Raw genomic sequence first — 21,368 nt, 5'->3', positions numbered from 1 at the left:
TTTTAACCAAAAATATGTAGAAGAATACATATCAGCCTAAACTGAGGAAAAAAATTTGGGATATTTATTATAGCAAAAAGTAAAAGATATTGTGTTTTTAAAAATTGTCACTTTTCTTTTGTTTATAGCGCAAAAAAAAAGCGCAGAGGCGATCAAATACCCCCAAAAGAAATCTTTATTTGTGGGAAAAAAAGGACATCAATTTTGTTTGGGTACAGCTTCGCACCATCGCGCAATTGTCAGTTAAAGCGGCGTAGTGCCGAATCACAAAAAATGGCCTGGTCATTGAGTGGCCAAATCTTCCGGGGCTGAATCGGTTAATTCCAAGCCTCACAATCAGAGAATTTTTGATCTTTTTAATCCTTTTACAGGACAGATGTAAAGAGTTTTTCCTTTGATTTTTTTCCATATATTTAATAATGTAAGGACTGAAAAAATATCAAGTCAAGTAAATATGAATTATAGCAATGTAATATTTTACATGTTGCCTTTGAGCCAACAGGTGGAGCTTTAGTTTAATTTGCATGTCTCAGAAACTCAGTTTGTTTCTTTAACCACTTGCTTACTGGGCACTTAAACCCCCCTCAGTCCCAGACCAATTTTCAGCTTTCAGCGCTGATGCACTTTGAGTGACAATTGCGCGGTCATACAACACTGTACCCAAATGAAATTTTTATCATTTTTTTCCCACAAATAGAGCTTTCTTTTGGTGGTATTTAGTTACAGCTCGGAGTTTTATTTTTTGCTAAACAAACAAAAAAAGATGCAAAAAAAAAAAAAAAAAAAATCATGTTTTAATAGTTTGTTATAAAATTTTGCAAACGGGTCATTTTTCTCCTTCATTGAAGTGCGCTGATTAGGCGGCACTGATAGGCTGCATTGGTGGGCACTGATGGGCTGCATTGGTGGGCACTGATGGGCTGCATTGGTGGGCACTGATAGGCTGCACTGGTGGGCACTGATAGGCATAGTTAAGGCGGCACTAATAGGCACAGATAAGGCGGCACCGATGGGCACAGATAAGGCGGCACTGATGGGCAAAGATGGGCACAGATAAGATGGCACGGATGGGTGGCACGGATAAGTGGCACGGATGGGTGGCACGGATGGGCACTGATAGGTACCACAGATAGATGGGACTGATGGGCACTGATAGGTGGCACTGATAGGTGGCTCTGATAGGTGGCACTGCTGGGCACTGATGGGCGGCACTGCTGGGCACTGATGGGCGGCACTGGGGTGCAGCACCTGAGGCAGATTTTGGGTGGCACTGTGGGTGGCACTGCTGGGTGGCACTGTGGGTGGCACTGTGGGCACTGCTGGGTGGCACTGTGGGCACTGCTGGGTGGCACTGTGGGCACTGCTGGGTGGCACTGACAGGGGGGCACTTACTTTATTCAGGATGGCACTGCGGGTGGCAGGTGGGCACTGGCAGGGGGCAGGTGTCCTTTTATATTGCTGACCGTGATCGGGACTGATGTCCCGAACACGGCCGCCGGCGATCGGCTTTTTTTTTTCTCCTCGCGCTGTCAGCGCGAGGAGGAATACTAGCCGATTACCGGCTCCGTTTTATCACATGATCAGCTGTCATTGGCTGACAGCTGATCACGTGATAAGGGGTCGGGATCGACCCCTTACACGGATCGGTGATCAGGCGAGTCTCACGGACTCGCCGATCACAGAGCGCGCCGCGCGCGCCCCTCAGGGGGCGCGCAGGCCGCTCGTAACCGGGACTACGTCAATAGACGTAGTCCCGAAAATGTGGGTCCGCGCTATTGCCGTCATTTTGCAATAGCGCGGATCCCAAGTGGTTAATGTAAAGCAGTGGTCTCCAAACTGTGTCCCCGGAAGGGAGGGCGGATGTGGCTCCAAACTGTGGCCCGGGGAGGAGGGGCGGATGTGGCCCTTTGCTTGTCTATATCCGGCCCTTGGGGCAGTGTTTCTCTCACTGATACAAGACACTATTCCTCCCACTGACAAAAACAATAGGGTACTATTCTTCCCACTACCAATGATGGGGCACTATTCCTCCCACTGACACCAAAGATGGGGCACTATTCATCTCACTGACTCCAAAGATGGGGCACTATTACTCCGACTGACACCAAGGGTGGGGCACTATTCTTCCTACTGCCACCAATAATCGGGCACTCTTCCTCCCACTGACACCAGCGATGGGGCACTAATCCTCCCACTGACAGCAACGGTGGGGTACTATTCCTCCCACTACCAACTATGGGGTACTATCTCCCGATGGTTTACTATTCTCCCGCTGATACCAACGTTCGGCCCACCTAAAGATCAGCAAACTGGCCCTTTGTTTAGAAAGTTTGGAGACCCCTGATGTAAAGCATGAAAAAAACACGTTGTCTGCATGGGTCTGCAGAGAATAGTCCTTCATCAATTGGCTAAATGTCACACTCACTTGTTCCCAGCTTCAGCACTTGGTCCTTCCCTCTGGGTTCAGCTGCCAGCTTCCAGCCAATCCCAGTGGGGTACTATTTAAAAGGCTAGTGGGTGGATTGCTCAGTGTATAAGAAACATGTCTACATGCTAGCAGCCAGACCCCCTGGGTGCCCCAGTGATTGATACTGTGTTTTCTCTGAGCTTCTCTTCCTTTGTGCTACTAATCTGTTTGCCTCTGTATCCCAGAATTCCCAGTGTGCATGGTTTCCAGTGTTGTGTATCCCTTCCTGTTACCCCATGCCTGTGTTCCCTGTGTTTTCTACCTCTGTTATCTTGTGCATTCCTACCAGTGTCTTGTCTCTCTTCCTCCACTGTACTCTAGACATTTCCTGCTTGTCTGCAGCTCTGTGAGTTTCAATCAGTTCCTTTTTATCTGCACTTGCATTTCAAACTTGTGTTTCTTCCCTGTGTCTCTGTGTGTTCTCATACATTCCTGTTTGCTACTCTGTGTACCTACTACTCCAGTGCTCCATTAGAGTATCATCTGCTCTGGTGAAGACCAGGGGGTGCCTCTTAGATTCCGCAAATTGGCCCACTTCAGGGCTCTCAGTACTCAGTATACACCCTGTATATCATCACTATCCACCCAGCTGCTACATAAAGTCCTGGGCATCCACTCTGCCCCTTAGTGAGAGTCGGTTCCCTAATTTGTGACACGAAGTACAAATTTGCCATTAGACAATTAAACAGTAGCTGCAAAGCAAACAGCATCTGCTGTACTGTAATCCTTGGTCTTCATAGAATTCTTTGTAATGTAGATTAATATAGCATAAAGACATATACAGAAAAAAAAATACCCCAAGTTATCAGAGTTTAAGTTTTAACACATATATAAACCCCAAAACTAAAATGTAATATAATGTTGCTAATTAGTCCTTAGATGTAGTGGCTGCATTCATTTACTTGTTTTGGGCTGTTTTCCTTTATATTTACCTGATTATCCTACATCTTAAAACCCACTCACAGTAAATTATCTATGGAATAATGTTGTCACCCTGAGCTACTCTCTTTCCTCATCGTATAGTATTCTTTAGCGCACAAAAGAAAACTAGGAAAGCTGATAATATATATTTTTTTTTTGTCAAAACATTTTATTGAAGTTTACACATCAATACATGAGATCAAAACAGTACATAGTCAGTGGAAATCATTGGTTCGGTTACATTTGTTATAATATAAAGGCGGACGCAGCCGCCAGCAAACGAATGATAGCCTTCAAGATACTATGCGGCTCCTCAAAAAGAAAAATGTCGTAAGAGAAGACATAAAGAAAACACTATAAACCATCATATGGCAAGCTATCTCGCTACCTAGACTTCAAAGGTGGTCCACCGAATCGCAGAGGTTGTTTTGTGTAGAGTAAATATATCTGCCATGTTATTTGTCATAAGTATAGACAGAGGGGATGAATGACTAATAGAGATAGTGATCTCTAAGTATGATGAGATCACAGAGTTACAAAAATTTGTAAAGTCTGCAGGGGAATTTGTAAAAATCATTATTAGATCAGATTCAAAGAGCTCAGAGAAATCCATGGTGAGAAATGACTCCTATTCAGAGGGTATCTTCCTGTGAGAGGGGTCTGCTCCTTAATCCATGCAATCAAACCTGCATGAGTCGTTTATATGGATCAGTGGTCTTAAAATGAATCCAACAAGCCCATGTGGTCGTGAATTTCGAAGGAGTATCATTAGCTTGGTGAATCAGGTCTTCCATTGTCATAATAGTGTTAATGTGATTAAACCAATCCCGGAGTAATGGGGGGTCAGGGGAGCGCCATTTGCATGGGATGCATGTTCTGGCAGCATTAACCATGTGCATTGCTAGAGACTTATAATAAGAGCGGGTTGACTTATCGGAATAATGCAGTAAAAATTGGGCTGGAGTTTTGTCCAGATGATAGGTAGTGACCTCTGCTATTATTTTGTGCACTTCCGACCAATATGTTTGTATGATGGGGCATGTCCAAAGCTGATAATATTGTTTGAACTTTTAGTTCAGTGCACAGAAAGGACATTGGGCTTATAGCAGGAGCAACATGAATGTCTCTGTACATGCCGAAAATGTACTTAGACTGAAAAAAGAAAATCTATCCAGCCACCATACCTACGTAAGCTGCAATATATAACATTTTTGTTCTTGGGTTCAGATTCTTTGGGACTATAATTCCAGGCAAGCAGCAAAATACCAAATGTATACATCCAGATGACCCTCCAAGGTTCAGTTATTACAAAACAGATGGGGGGAATTGATTTTTCCCTATCTGCTTCCACTCTCTATCCTGACAGCATTTACTGTGGTTCCAAGCAACCTCAATCAATTGGCAACCGTGCTACAGCTCATCAACTCATCAGTGCCTCCTCATCAGTGCCCACCAGTGCCTCCTTATCAGTGCCCATTAGTGCAGCCTATTAGTGCCCATCATTGCCCATCAGTGCCACCTTATTAGTGCCACCTGATCAGTGCCCACCAGTGCAGCCTATCACTGCTAATCAGTACAGCCTCATTAACGCACATCAGTGAAGGATAAAAATTACCTGTTTGCTAAATTTTGCAACAAACTTTGAAATTTTCTGTCTTTTTTTTGTTTATTTAGCAAACATTAAAAAACACAGTGGTTAAATACCACCAAAAGAAAGCTCTATTTGTTTGAAAAACATATAAAAATGTTGTTTGGGTACAGTGTTGCATGACCGCGCAATTGTCATTGTCATTGTCAGTGTGACAACACTAAAAGATAAAAATTGGCCTGGGCAAGAAGGGGGTGAAAGTGTCCAGTGGGCAAGTGGTTAACCTTAACTTTTAAATGTTTTCTAGACCTCTATTTTAAATTAGAAAATCCATTTTGGTATGTAAACACAGTCAAGCCTTTCGTTTTTGTAAATCTATGGACACACACAGCAGATGTATTTTACTGGGCTTTGACTGCCAAGGCTTCTTTGTTGTTCCAGCCTGAGCCTAATCATGAATAAAAATTGACCACTAGTCTACATCAGAACTTGCTGACTTTACTTTGCCTTCTCTGCTGTTCATCACAGACATCCATCAATTCCACTAACAGTGATGAATCCTCTGAATAATAATAATGTCACAGTGTACGTTTTTTAAGTCATCAGCACTAGACCATTCTCACTTAAATGTTCCCATGAGCAAACATTTAGTAGGGAAAGGAAGATTGTATGCACAGAAGCTATTAGAAAACTGGTAACTGGATGTTCACACAACACTGTATGGTGTGTTCACAGGCCATCATCTGTTTTCTATAACCTGCAGGTTTAGAATCTACATCTTACATTGCTGGAGGGCTACAACCATACTGTTTGGGTCAAATTTCTATAAAAATAAAGAACACATACCTAAAAATTTGTATGACTTGGTAAAATGTATATTTATTTCTCTGAATAGAGATATATAGCCAGATATAACATGATGATTGATAGATAGATATCATCAGAAGGAATATTGTAATAGTTGCAGCTAGCAACTAAGTTTCCAACCTTCTCATTAAAGGTACATACTCTGAGTTCTTGATAATATCTGTTAGGTGCTAGATTTGATTATTTATTGAATTAATTATTCTACTCATTCTCAAACATCAGTGCAAATATTTTATAAATTTAATATATAGTTTGAACCCGCTTAACCACTTACCGATTTACAGGTAGGTAGGAGGATGCAACCAAAATCCTGACCTTTCGCTACTGCTGTAATTTTGAGATTACTAGAAAAGGCCTTGAAGACTTGTGGGATGTATGATGATGATATCTCAGGAGTCTACAGGCCTGAGCAGTGACTTAACCACTTAAGCCCCGGACCAATTTGCAGCCAAAGGACCAGGCCCCTTTTTGCGATTCAGCACTGCGTAACTTTAACTGACAATTGTGCGGTCGTGCGACGTGACTCCCAAACAAAATTGGCGTCCTTTTTTTCACACAAATGGAGCTTTCTTTTGGTGGTATTTGATCACCTCTGAGATTTTTCTTTTTTGCACTATAAACAAAAATAGAGCAACAATTAAAAAAAAAAGCAATATTGTTTACTTTTTGCTATAATAAATATCCCCAAAAAATATATAAAAAAAATGTTTTTTCTCAGTTTAGGCCGATACATGTTCTTCTATATATTGGTAAAAAAAACGCAATTAGCGATTATTGATTGGTTTGCACAAAAGTTATAGCGTTTACAAAATAGGGGATAGTTTTATAGCATTTTTATTAATATTTTTTTTACTAGTAATGGCGGCGATAAGCGATTTTAATTGTGACTGCGACCTTATGGCGGACACATCGGACATTTTTGACACATTTTTGGGACCATTGTCATTTATACAGCAATCAGTGCTATTTAAATGCACTGGTTCCTGTGTAAATGACACTGGCAGTGAAGGAGTTAACCACTAGGGGGGCAGTGTAGGGGTTATGTGTGACATTATGTGTTTTTTTATTGTAGGGGTGTAGCCTGGAATGTGACATCACTGATCTATAAAAGGGAATAGACTATCGGTGACAGCCACATTAGGAAGCACGGGGAGAGGCTTGTTTACACAGACCCCTCCTCGTTCTCCAGCTCTGTGACCCAATCATGGGACACCAGCGGCGATCGGGTCCACTGGTCCCACAGCCATGGTCACGGAGCTCAGGACCGGTTCGGTAGCGTGCAGCTAGCGGCGCGCTAGCGGCGCGCAAGCGGCGCGCAAGCGGCGCGCTAGCGACCCACGGCTGGGCACCTAAAGAGCCATGTACAGGTACGTGATTGTGTCCAGCCGTGCCATTCTGCCGATGTATATTGGCGTGAGGCGGTCCTTAAGTGGATAATTTTGGCTTAAGCCAGAAAGGCAGAAGTAGGTTGAAAAACTGCATACAAAGGGAATTAAAGAACAAAAAGTATATATGTTCTTATCTATTTTTAAAAGAGAAAAGTTTGAATATTTATATAATGTAATGTTGCAAGAGTTAAAGTGATACTAATGTTCAATTTTTTTTAAATAAAAATAATAAACATGCCTATACTTACCTGCTTTGTGCAATGGTTTTGCACAGAGCAGCCCCGACCCTCTTCTTCTGGGGTCCCTAGTCGGAAGAAGAGGATCAGCCCCGCCTCCTGCTCCTGTGTCACATCTTTTGATTGACAGCAGCAAGAGCCGATCGCTGACCAATGAGGAGAGCTACAGCATCTTGAGCCGCTGTGCTTGTTCCAATCACTGGATAAGATCAGGCTCAGGTAAGAGATGGGGGGTCTTAGGGAGGGAGCTGCAGCACAGAAGATTTTTCACCTTAATGCATAGAATGCATTAAGGCAAAAATTCTTAAGGCTTTACAACCACTTTAAGCCCCACCTTAAATCAACAATCATAAAACCAATAAACAAATTGTTGAACAGTTCTCTTATATATGTTAGAAATCTGTAATTAGATCAAGTTCATGGGGATAACAATGAGGCTGAGTTAATCAGGCTTATTACATGCTGTCCATCTAACATTGAAAACGTTCTTCCATCAAAGTGATAGGCCAATAAGGCTTTATAGTGGATGAGAAGGTGTTGTCAAACTTTGACACTACCAGGAAGTGTGAAATCTTGGCCTGCTAAAAATGGCCATGGCATCCAGGTGCAGCAATGAGGAAGGGGGAGGGTGTTAGGTAGAGGGTAGACATGTGCAGAGTGAAATATTTTGTTTCGGAATGTCGTTTTCACCCGGAAAAAAAATGTATTTAGTTACTCCCAAAATTTGTTTTAATTTATTTAGTTTTTCATTCAAAAATTGCATTCGTCCGAAAATCCACATGAATTACGGTCGAATCTGTCTTTGAAGGCTTATGGTGTCTGTCGAATGTATAAAGAAGATTCAACGAAGCTGCTAAACTCTATATAGCCTATAGGTGGAGCATTTGACTCCGGAAATGTATGTTTGCAGTGTCGTACAGTTTCAATGCCCCGTCGAATATTATTATAAACGTGTGTGTTTTTCGTTGCTTTGTCAAATCTCCATCGTTCATGTTGAATGAATGGTCTAAGTCTCACATTGTCAGGTGTCATCTTTTCTCTCTGTCAAATCTTTTCTCTCTATGTCGAATATTTTCTTTCTGTCGAATCTTTTCTCTATATAATCTTGGACTAATAGAGGTAAGGTTAGGCACATTTGACCACAGGTTCAATAGACATAGATTGTTATTGTCAGAGTCATGTCGATTCTCCTATTCTATATCGAACTGTTGTAACAACGAAAACGAAAATAAAGCATTTATTTATGTCGGATCTTTCGTTTTTCGGATTCTGCGCTTTCGTTATCATTTGTCAAAACTAAAACGAAAATACCTGAAATTCGGACAAAAATGCATTCGGACAAAAACGAATGCACATGTCTAGTAGAGGGAAGATTTACTGAAAACTGCTGCAAGTACAGTTGTGCTCATACGTTTATATACCCTGGCAGAATTTATGATTGCTTGGCCATTTTTCAGAGAATATGAATAATTACAAAAAACTTTTCTTTCATTCATGGTTAGTGTTAAGCTGAAGCCATTTATTATCAATCAACTATATTTACTCTTTTTAAATCACAATGGCAACAGAAACTACCCAAATGACCCTGATCAAAGATTTACATACTCCAGTTCTTAATACAGTGTATTGCCCTTTAACATCAATGACAGCTTGAAGTATTTTGTGATATTTGTGGATGAGGCTCTTTATCTTCTTAGATGGTAAGGCTGCCCATTCCTCTTGGCAAAAAGCTTCCAGTTAATGTAAATTCTTGGGCTGTCTTGCATGAACTGCACATTTGAGATCTCCTCAGAGTGGCTTAATGATATTGAGGTCAGGAGACTGAGATGGTCATTCCAGAACCTTCACTTTATTCTGCTGTAACCAATGACAGGTTGACTTGGCCTCGTATATTGGATCATTGTCATGTTGGAATGTCCAAGTACGCCCTGCAGCTTCCTGGCTGATGAATGCAAATGTTTCTCCGGCATTTTTTGATAACATACTGCAGTGTTTCTCAACTCCAGCCCTCAAGGCGCACCAACAGGTCATTTTTTCAGGCTCTTCATTATTTTGCACAGGTGATTTGATCAGTTTCACTGCCTTAGTAATTACCAAAGCTGTTTCATCTGAGGGAAATCCTGAAGACATGTCCTGTTGAGGTGCCTTGAGGACTGGAATTGAGAAACACTGACATACTGCATTAATCATGCCAACAATTTTGACCACATTTCCTGTGCCTTTGTAACGCACACATCCCCAAAACATCAGCGATCCACCTCAGTACCTTTCATCATAGGCCTTGTTGACTCCTCTCCAAATGTAGCATTTATGGTTGTGGCTAAAAAGCTAAATTTTGGTCTCATCACTCCAAATGAATTTGTGTCAGAAGGTTTGAGGCTTGTCTCTGTGCTGTCCAGGATATTGTACATGGGATACTTTGTGGCATTTGTGTAGTAATGGCTTTCTTCTGGCAACTCGGCCATGCAGCCCATCTTTCTTCAAGTGCCTCCTTATTGTGCATCTTGAAACAGCCACACCACATGTTTTCAGAGAGCCCTGCATTTCCCCTGAAGTTATTTGTGGGCTTTTCTTTGCATACCGAACAATTTTCCTGCCAGTTGTGGCTGAAATTTTAGTTGGTCTACCTGACTGTGGTTTGGTTTCCACAGAACCCCTAATTTTCCACTTCTTGATTAGAGTTTGAATACTGCTGATTGGCACTCTCAATTCCTTGGTTATCTTTTTACAGGGCTCAAAATTTCAAGCCTTGAGCTAGTAGCCAGGCCTCAAGGGTTACTCGCCACCAGTTGCCCCACCCCTAAACACGCCCTCATAAATTATCTCATGAAATGACACTTAAAAAGCACATACGCATGTACTTATTGTGTTTATAATGGTAATTCCCAAATAAAAATAAAAATATGTGTTTAGTTATGGCAGCAAATTTTGATTTAGTTTGTCCTAGTCTTTTGACCAAAATCCCATTTTAGCTTTAGTCCCATTTTGGTCTTCTGCAATTGTTTTAGTTTTAGTCGTATTTTAGTCGACTAAAATGTACTAAAGATTTAGTCGACTAAAATTGAATGGGTTTAGTTAAATTGTAATTCATTATTTATGCATTTCTCTACAATTTCCAAACTCATTATATACTCTTGGAGTGGAAAATCTAAAATAAAATTGTACAGAAATATATACAGTGAGGAGAACAAGTTTTTTATACACTGCTGATTTTGCAGGTTGATTTTTATGCTTTTTAAATAGTTAATTTGCATTTTATTGCATGACATAAGTATTTGATAAATCAGAAAAGCAGAACTTAATATTTGGTACAGAAACCTTTGTTTGCAATTACAGAGATCATATGTTTCCTGTACTTCTTGACCAGGTTTACACACTGCAGCGGGGATTTTGGACCACTCCTCCATACAGACCTTATCCAGATCCTTCAGGTTTCGGGGCTGTCGCTGGTCAATACGGACTTTCAGCTCCCTCCAAAGATTTTCTATTGGGTTCAGGTCTGGAGACTGGCTAGGCCACTCCAGGAACTTGAGATGCTTCTTACAGAGCCACTTCTTAGTTGCCCTAGCTGTGTGTTTTGGGTCGTTGTCATGCTGGAAGACCCAGCCACGACCCATCAATGCTATTACTAAGGGAAGAAGGTTGTTGACCAAGATCTCAAGATACATGGCCCCATCCATCCCCCTTCAATATGGTGCAGTCATCCTGCCCCCTTTGCAGAAAAGCAGCCCCAAAGAATGATGTTTCCACCTCCATGCTTCATGGTTGGGATGGTGTTCTTGGGGTTGCACTCATCCTTCTTCTTCCTCCAAACACAGCGAGTGGAGTTTAGACCAAAAAGCCTTATTTTTGTCTCATCAGACCACATTATCTTCTCCCATTCCTCCTCTGGATCATCCAGATGGTCATTGTAAAACTTCAGATGGGCCTGGACATGGGCTGGCTTGAGCAGGGGGACCTTGCGTGTGCTGCAGGATTTTAATCCAAGATGGCATAGTGTTACTAATGGTTTTATTTGAGACTGTGGTCCCAGCTCTCTTCAGGTCATTGACCAGGTCCTGCCATGTAGTTCTGGGCTGATCCCTCACCTTCCGCATGATCATTGGTGCCCCACAAGGTGAGATCTTGCATGGAGCCCCAGACCAAGGGAGATTGACCATCATCTTGAACTTATTCCATTTTCTAATAATTGCACCAACAGTTGTTGCCTTCTCATCAAGCTGCTTGCCTATTGTCCTGTTGCTAATCCCAGCCTTGTGCAAATCTACAATTTTATCCCTCATGTCCTTACACAGCTCTCTGGTCTTGGCCAGTGTGGAGAGGTTGGAGTCTGTTTGATTGAGTATGTGGACAGGTGTTTTTTATATAAGTAACAAGTTCAAACAGGTGTTGTTAATGCAGGTAATAAATGGAGAACAGGAGGGCTTCTTAAAAAAAAAAAAAAATAACAGGTCTGTGAGAGCCGGAATTCTTACTGGTTGGTAGGTGATCAAATACTTATGTCATGCAATAAAATGCAAATGAATTATTTAAAAATCATACAATGTGATTTTCTGGATTTTTGTTTTAGATTCCGTCTCTCACAGTTGAAGAGTACCTATGATAAAAATTACAGACTTCTACATGCTTTGTAAGTAGGAAAACCTGCAAAATCGGCAGTGTATCAAATACTTGTTCTCCCCACTGTATGTATATAGCATGATGTACATATGTGAAAATGTTGAAAGGTAAAAATCTTTTACATGACATGTATCAGAACATTGTACAGTGGAGTGAAGCTCTATTTAAAACATATACGTATATGTCTATTTGACATAGTATTTAAAACCTAGTAAAAACAGCCGAAGGGAAGGAGAAGCAAAACATTGAACTAGATAAGAGAAGCTTCTTAAAAAGTAATGTGTTCTAAAATTCATGCAATAAAATACTTTAATAAGTAAACTCCCTTTTAAAGTAATTATAATAATTCAGTAACTGACCTGCTAGTGTATGTTATTGGGGCTATATCACAAATTGGTCTGTCTGTGACACTGAAATCTGTAGTCAAAGAGTCTGCCGGGGGTCTGGGAATGGTATGGGGAGGGTGAGGGGGGGAGAAGGGGAGGAGAAAGATGGACAGGGAGGTGGTGAGGGTAGAGTGGGGGATAGGTGGGAGGGGAGAAAGGGGAGGACTAGAGTGTGTGGACCCAGACTTGGGGGAAAAAGGATGGCTTGGGATAGCGAGGGGGAAAGATGGGAGGGATGAAGGGAGAGCTCAAGGGGGGAGGGGGGGTTTGGGTGGGAGAGAGGATATGGCCAGGGGAGGTGACAAAATGAACTGGAATGGATCTCCTATCTGTTATGTTGTGAGGCATAGAATGGGAGTTGCAAATGTTGGGAGTAGAGTATATGGGAGAATTATGGGAGCGTGTCGGGGAGATAAATGGGTAGAAGAGGCTAATATGAAGTGAACTGAAATAGATAGTCAATGGCACATGGGAATCTGAAGGACATGTAGGGGATGATGAGCTGGGATGGGAGACTGTAGCCTTTGTGACAGCTGACAAGGAGAACGAGTGGTCCGCAAGCCAGCTGGCTGTGTGGATATGTGCTCATGCAGGAGAAGGACAGAGGGCTGGTGGGGAGATGAATCTGTGGTATGTGGCTGAGGTCTGTTGGGACTGCTGGTGGGAGGGGTAAGGAGCGGTGACCGCTGGCGGAGAGGGGATGGAGCAATGGTCTGTGATGGCAACTGCTGGGGAAAAAATGCAGTGAGTCCGTTCAAGTAGTGAAGGTGGATGACAGGACTGAACCCCAAGAATTGTGCTGGGGGGGAGAGAAGGGGAGGGAGGTGTGAGATGGAAGGGAGACTTAATGGGAGATGGTACTGACCTGGATAGTTGCTGCTTCGTTTCGCAGTGACAGCATAGCAGAGTCAGTTGTCTCCATCCTGAGGAAGCAGGCAGAGCTCCAGGGAAACCAGAAGTTCAGAGGGTAAATATCCCTGCCTCACATTTTCATTTTGTTTTCATTTATTAACGAAATTGGAATCGATTTTTGTCATAATTTCCATGAGTGAACGAAAATGTGGTGTACTTTTAGTTTTGTTTTTGTCACTCTAAAAATGCCACTGACGAAAATTATGACAAAAACGTATTTGTTGACAAAATTAACACTGGTTTAGTTAGGCAAGTATGAAATACTACATAATATTATGTAACATATTCCTCCCTGCCTATCATTTACATCATCCCTTCTCTTTCTGAATGTGGATGATGGCACTGTAAATATTTTAATAAAAAGAAACATCTAAGTATATATTTTTCTAATTGATATACAGCGGTCACATGACCCAGATCTTTCCCAGCCTGTCTACAGGGAAGCATAAGCAGGAGGAGCCCTGAAATGCCTCTTTAGCTCCATGCTGCAGTTCTGACAGGTTGCAGGCAGAGACAGCAGACGGCAGTTGAGTGTGTCCACATGCACTCCAACCCCTTGATGTACAGTGAGATATGAGATTGTGCACATTTTCATGTTGAGCCTGTGGAGGGGGTTGAGGGGGCACTAGAGTTAAATGACTGCCTGCTGCCAGGCTCTGCAGGGTTTGTGTGGGAACTGGGCAAAAAATGCAAATTTTCTAATTACAACCTGCAACTGTCTAAGTCAGCTCAGATGTCAGCTGCATGCATGCTGCCTAATTAGGCTTCATGTACACTGCTGCTGGTAAACTGACGTTTAGGAGCAGTTGGGCTTTTTTTTTAACTGCCCCTGAATTCTCCTCTATATTATCTTATCAGCACATGTACACAGGGTCGTTTATAGTCATTTCTAGGCAGTTGAGTTTAGAAGAATTTTTTGGAAAGCTACAAAATGCGTTCAGAATGGATGTTCAGAGGAATTTGAAATGGCAAACGCCTGTAACAGTTTGTAAACGTGTGTAAAATAAATAAATACATTTAAAAAACGCTTCTAAATGCAAACACGGATAACTGTGGCTAAACACAGCATGTAAATGCTGCAAAATGGATGTTTTTTTTTTTTGTTTTCAAAAAAGTTTATTAAAGCGATAAATAGAAAACAGCGTCAGCAAAAAGGATCAGATGACATATACATCATAAGCAGTTGGATGACAAGATTATAATAAAATGGCAAACAGACCATAGGACTCTACGGACCATACAAAGAATATAAACATTGGTATAGATCTTACATCCAACGAAAGATTGCAAGAAAGGGAAAGCTAAAATATTCAATGTCCTGACCTTCATATTTGTAATGTATAAAAATAGACAACACTAAGAAAGAAATGAGAAAAGTCTAGAAAGAAAGAAAAAAATAAAAAAATAATACATTTTTTTTCAGATAGCCAAGAGAAAAAACCCAAGGTGTAATCATTTTTGTAATCGGAATAGGAACCATGGGTTCCACTTTAGGTCATATATATGAGTCGTGTCCTGCAGAGTATGTAAAATCTTTTCAGTCAGCATTACTTGATCAATGCGTGAGAGAACCTGAGATAAAGGGATCGATGGGGACTTCCAATGTAATGCTATAGTCCATAGCATAGAGACACAGATGGAATGAACGAGCCTTACTAGGGGTTTAGGGGTGTCCGGCGGGGTTTGGAAGAGAAGACAGTGGTGGTAAGTAAGGGACAACGCACGACCAGCGAGCTTATCCATCATTCTCAAAACCTCCTGCCAAACTGGTCGAATCAACTCACAGTCCCAAAAAATGTGAACAAAGGTGCCCAGGTGATTGCAACCTCTAAAACAGCTGGGGATGTATGAACGTAAATCTTGTGCAAACACACCGGAGTGTAGTACCATCTGGTAATTACTTTAATAGCCGTTTCCCTAATTGTTAAGGATCTGGTGCATTTACACGTTTTGTCCCATCCCTCCTCCCAGTCCACAACACCGGCCCCCAGTGCAAGCTCCTGTTCCCATTGTGATCTATAATTCAGAGTCTGGACAACTGTAAAGCCGGGTACACACGGGCGGACTGTATGGCCTACTTAGTCCGTCGAAACACATTTCAGCGGACAGTCCGCTCGTGTGTGGGCTTCAGCGGACTTTTTCAGCGTGCAGTCTGGCGTACTAAGTATTTCGTAATTTCCGTAATATTGTCCGTCATACTTTGGTTTCAGCGGACAATCCGCTCGTGAGTAGGCTAGTTCGACGGACTAAGAATGGCGCATGCTCAGAAAGGATTTACACGGCTGCATTGCTGTGTATTGGACTTCCTATTTCTAGTCCCGTCGTACGTGCTGTACACGTCATCGCGCAAGCTTTCGACAGACTGTTTGTGCATCCGTGTGTGGTCAAGTCCGTTCATTCGAAAGTATGACGGACTGTCCGTCGGATTGTATGACGGACTAAGTAGGCCATACAATCCGCCCGTGTGTACGCGGCTTAAGTCCCTCAAGAGCTTTGTAGATCAGGGAAATCAGGCCTTTTTGGCGTGGGAAGTTAAAACATAAATCCTCAAAGATGGTGAGTTGGACCGGGGACCGGAGTCTGTAATGGGAGAGAAAGAAGTGACGGATTTGCAGGTATCTAAAAAGTTCCCCATCGGGGAGTTGGTGCTGGGTCTGTAATACCGAGAAGGGAGTGAAATCAGAACCCGTCACGAAGTCCCTTAACTGAGTAAGTTTGCATTGAACCCACAATCTGAAAGACTCAGGATGGAGATAGGCTGGGGGGAACCCAGGATCCCCCAGGTAAGAGGCGCCCATAGAGCTCTCCGAAGTGAGGTTGTATTTGTGTTTGTAGCGGTGCCACAGTAGTAGACTGTCCGCAACTATAATATTAAGCGTGCATAAGGTTGAATGAGGTCGATGCGTTGACCACATAAGGCCAGGGAGATAAAAGGGTGCTATCGAATCACTCTCAAATTGCACCCAAGGAACTCTGGAGTTAGGGATCGACCACTGTGCTTGTTGCGTAAATCTGCAGGTAAGATAATACAACCAAATTTGAGGAACCCCTAGGCCTCCACTTCTCATAGAGCTGTATAGGACTCCCCTGGCAAACCTAGGCCTATTACTCCAAATTAATCTGTTAAAATGGGACTGAAGGTTGAGGAGAAAAGATTTAGAAACCTTAACTGGTAGGGAACGAAACAGATATAACAGCCTGGGAAGGATGACCATTTTGAGCGCTGTGATTCTCCCTATAAAGGGAATATGTAAAGAAAGCCAGCTCTTAATAGTATTTTTAAGTTTTCTAATCAATGGGGGGTAATTAACCCCAAAGAGATCGCGAAAATTTCCGGGCAGTCCTACTCCCAAGTAGGGTATGTGGGAAGTGGCCCACGTAAAGGAGTAGTTTTGTTTAATAAGGGCTAAATCAGTGGGAGCAAAACCTATAGGAAGGGCAACAGATTTGGAGAAAAATTGATGTTTTTTAACGTCGGTTACTATCTGTCAAATTAAATCATTCAGGAGAGGTTGTAAAACATCCCGTGTACATTAAGCCTAACTGTTATGAAACCAAGGGAAAAGGGGTGACCCCTGTTGCCACACATCTGAAAGATAATAGGGAAGTGAGTGGAGTGGCAACCTCAGCCTGGACTTGACCAAGCCACACCCCCGATGTTCCCCATAACTAAGCTCCAGGGGGCGGAACGAAATGCATCGGAGGCATGGCTTAGTCTTTCCCTGTATCCCTTTTCCTTTCTCTCTCACCTCCCATCTTTCTCCCTCCACCTTTTTCTCCCTCTGTAGCTCTCCCCTCGTTCTCTCTCTCCCTCTTTCAGGACTCTCTCTTTCACCCCCTTCTCTTTCTGTCTCCTCCACCCTTCTTCCCTTTCTCTCCCCCCTCTCTTTCTCCATCTTCCAATCTCATTCTATCTCTCTCTCTCTCTCTCTAAGACCCTCTCTCTCTTCTTCCCATCTCCCCCTCTTTTTCTTCCCCTCTCCCTCACCCTTTCTCCCCCATCTATCTTATACCTCCTGGTCTCGCCTCCCACTATTCCCCCTTTCCCCCCCTCTCTCTCCCTCTCACCCCCTCTCCCGCTTTCTCCCCCTCCCAACCATATCATTGATCTCCTTAGTGTGAGTAAAGGTTCTCTGGTCCATCACTATCCTAGTTTCTCCTTGGTGTCAACAACACTGAGGCTATATGTAATTCAATGGCGGCCAGAGAGCAATATCAATGGACCATGGGAAGGCAATTGCTGATTTGGCGAGTGGCAGGAGCAACAGGTAATTGCAAAGCATTTCAATAGAACGCATATTACTAATGTTTACCTATTTGGGAGTTTTAATACTCAAGTGATTTTCATTTTTGTATTGTATGTAATTACATTGTATGTACACTGTATGTAATGTAATTAATGTAAGTTTTAAAAGGAGACATGCACTATGCAAAGCAATCAGCAGCACAGATGAGTGATAATGCCAAGTGTAATCCAGAGAGCCAACATAAAAAAGAAAAGAAGAATGGTACAGATTAAAAGAGTGTGAGTGTTCAAAGGTTAGTCTGTTCAGTTGGTTAGAGCATTGAAATCACCAGCTTTACAAATATAACCCATATGTTGAACTTACAGCATTCCAAAGCCATTCTGTGCTTTGCTAAGCCACACGCATTGATGCCGAGTACTACGTTTTAAAAATAGTTTTATGATTTCCTCTGACAAATACAAATACAGGTTCTTGTACTGTCCGGGTGGTCTTTATTTTTCTAAAACTCTGGGATAGAAACAAACACTGCATGTTCCTTGAAATCAGTCTTTATACGCAGTATAGGATAGTCTGTGTGAGCCCAGTGGCACTCTAAATAGTAAGTATAGTGTTTCTGATGAAATGTGGATCGCAGCAGGTAGCTGGCAGACATTCAATACTATCTTTTGTCATCTTTCACTCGGCATGTGATTGAGGCTAAAAAAAACTTGTAAAGTACATTAATGGGTACTTGTTGCTTTTCACAACTATCTGGTATAGATTACACATTTTGGCATTGTTTTTTTAGACAACACTCTGCTAAAACACAAATGATTTTATGCTAACAAAGGACTCATATCCGATATATCTTATACAATATATTGCTGTATTGTTTCAAAAATGACTACTTGGGTAGAAACATTAAAGCAAGCAAAAAAGTAAAAACTACATTTCACAACGAGCAAACCTAGCAATCCATATGCCCATTATAGAATAAGGCGCCAAGCTTAAATTTTTTTTAAAATTTTAGTAAGGAAGGATAAAAAAAAACCCTCTGTGGTTTTCCCCGCTATCTTGGACTCTGTTAGAGGGATTTCCCTTACGTTATGACCTAATAACAATGGCTTTACCAAACAGAGAACAGGGAAAAATCGGTGATGGGGACAATAAAAATATAGGGGTTTCAGCTTTCTCCTATTCTACTAAAAAGTGTTTTGATTTGTATTTATTTATTTATTTTTTTAAATTTTCCACAATATACCATACACAAAATATTTTATGGCATCCTTTCTCCTCCCCCTCCACTACAACTCAAGACAATAAAATAGGTCCTTCCCACACATAGGGTAATGTCCCAATGATTCTCTCACTTCTTCCTTAACGCCACTGAGACACTTCACAAGGGGTCTTAATATTGCCCCCACTAAATTATTCACAAATTATTATTAAGGATCTTGAGAGCTCCTTTTTCCCCAACAACTTACTTTAAACTATCCCATTCTAGACCTCAATGGCACTTGGTTTACACAGTCCTTAACCCAGTACTCCTCACTTGCCCCCCTCCTGCCATCCATGTCAGCTCAATCCCCCTAATATATCCTAAACCAATCCAATCTTTAGTTAAGGTAGGCAAAAAAAACACACACACACACACACACACACAAAATCTTTGTGCAAGTACAATAATTCCTCTATTAAAGATAAATCTACTTTTTCTTTCACAGTAGAAATATGCTGTGAACACCAGTGTTTTTAAAATAAATTAAATGTGGAATTAATGATCTCCTATACCGTAACACCAAAATATCCATGGTATGGAGCAAGCAAGTCCATGGTTTGATGGGCCACCATATATGCAAATCTTCCATCAGAGATACAGCCCCCCAACACAAAGGTGGTATTTCTGGCTGAAGCCTCTGCACCCTTATTGGCATTACATAGCATCTTGCCAACAATTTAAAGTTTGATTCAGACATTTTAAGATCTACAAGTGGTGGAACTACTAGGGTCGCAAAGGTCGCATTAGCAAACAGGCCCTGGTGTCCTGCCACTGTCAGGGGCCCCAGCGAGGTTGCTTGCAGTAGGTCTCTAAGCTGAGAACATCTCTCTTATAGAGCCCAAAAACCTGCACTGAAAGTTTCCCCTCCCTCACACGGATATCAGTGCAGGTTTTGGGCTCTATGAGAGAGACGTTCTTAGGTCAGAGACCTACAGTAAGCAATCCCGCTGGGCCCACTGACAGTGGCGGAACACCGGGGGGGGGGGAGAGAGGAGAGAGCCGATCTTCTCTTTCTCCTCCCCCCCTCTCCTCCTTTGTGCACCACAGGAAGTATGAAGCCCAGCACCTGAATTTGATCATGCGCACACAGGAGGAGAGGGGCAGGAGGAGAAGGAGCAGGTTGGCTCTCTCTTCTACCATCCGTGTAAGGGAGGAGGGAGGGGGAACTGTCAGTGCAGGCTCTGGGCTGTAAAGTTGAGGTACAGAAGATATAAATTGGTTCATCTGCCCATATCTCCACAAATCTAAGAGTGTGTACCCTTATTTTTGATGTAACTCCTGCAATGTATAAACCCTAATTACATTACATAGTTCAATTTGAATGTGTCCTCTTCTGTCCAATCCAAAAATGCTCTACCTTCTCTTTAACAAAATAATTAGTGCCTGTGAGAGGTAATAATGGTGAGTTATACTCCCAGTGGAATTGATTGTGTATTGTGTCCCAAATCTTAAATACATTTATGCCATGTACACACGATTGGACTATCCGGCTGACTTAGTCCGGCGGACCAGAGTCCACCAGACAATTCGATCGTGTGTGGGCTCCAGCGGACTTTTTCTTCCCAAAAGTCTAGCGGACTTAGAAATAAGACTTTCTTCAAAATTGTCCTCCAGACTCGGCTTTTAGTGGACAATCCGTTCGTCTGTGTGCTAGTCCGACGGACTAAAAGCGATGATAGGGCAGCTACTGGCTATGACTTTCCTTATTCTACGTCATCACGTTCTAATTCATCTGACTTTTGGAGTGATCATGTGTGGCCAAGTCCGTTCACTTGAAAGTCCGGTGGTCCACAGCTGCATAGTCTGATCATGTGTACGTGGCATTACTGTGAGTGGGTTAGTCTCCTTATAAAGGTCACAAAACCAGGTTGATAAAAACAACAGCTTCTCAAGCCTTTTTCTATCTTAACCCAAATGCTAGAATGTACATTTTGGGTCCAGTCAATTATAAAGGATATTATAACTTGCTTGGTAACACCTCTTAAAATCTGGTTCTGTTATACCCCCTTCTCCTTTTGCTTTAGTGATCCTGGATCTCTTACCTCCTTGTCTATATAGACTTCAACATGAGAGATCGCAGTACAGGTAAAAAATACATGTCGTAAATGTATCAGATGCATGTGAAATTTATATAATATCTTGGATAGAATGTGCATTTTTACAAAAAAAAAATCTCCCACTCCATGGACCTGGACCTTAGGGGATTCAGATATTTCTTAATAAAAGTAAACAATGGGATAGAATAATTTGCCTTATATAGGAAATCCAAGGCTGGTGTTAATTATATACCTGAAAAATGATGTTCTTTCATCTGCCATGCAAACAGCAAGCGGTTGTAATATTTCTTCTTTTTTAAAACAGTAATATTCAGAATCTCTGATTTTGTCAGATTGATTTTTAGATTAGATAAAATTCCATACTACTTGAGTTCTTTAAGGACATTTGTAAGTATACGTCTAGGACTAGAGACGTAGAGCA

The 21,368-nt window shown here is 42.0% G+C and overlaps 1 protein-coding gene across 4 annotated transcripts in view; it reads left to right on the top strand.

Annotated features, from left to right (window-relative positions):
• LOC143934030 (netrin-1-like) overlaps positions 1-21,368 on the top strand; it is a 173,800-nt gene that overhangs the window by 41,623 nt on the left and 110,809 nt on the right. For 2 of the 4 annotated variants that reach the window (XM_077457269.1, XM_077457271.1), the window contains exon 2: positions 12,038-12,097. The exons of the other annotated variants lie outside the window; for them this stretch is intronic. The gene's annotated coding sequence lies outside the window, so the exon portion shown is untranslated. The remainder of the gene's footprint in view (positions 1-12,037; positions 12,098-21,368) is intronic. 4 annotated transcript variants of the gene reach the window in all.

The sequence above is a fragment of the Lithobates pipiens genome, unplaced genomic scaffold, assembly GCF_037356315.1.
Source record: "Lithobates pipiens isolate NorthernLeopardFrog02 unplaced genomic scaffold, aLitPip1_a1.2 Scaffold_27, whole genome shotgun sequence".
Lineage (NCBI taxonomy): Eukaryota > Metazoa > Chordata > Amphibia > Anura > Ranidae > Lithobates > Lithobates pipiens.
This window is presented reverse-complemented; position numbering and strand designations above follow the sequence as displayed.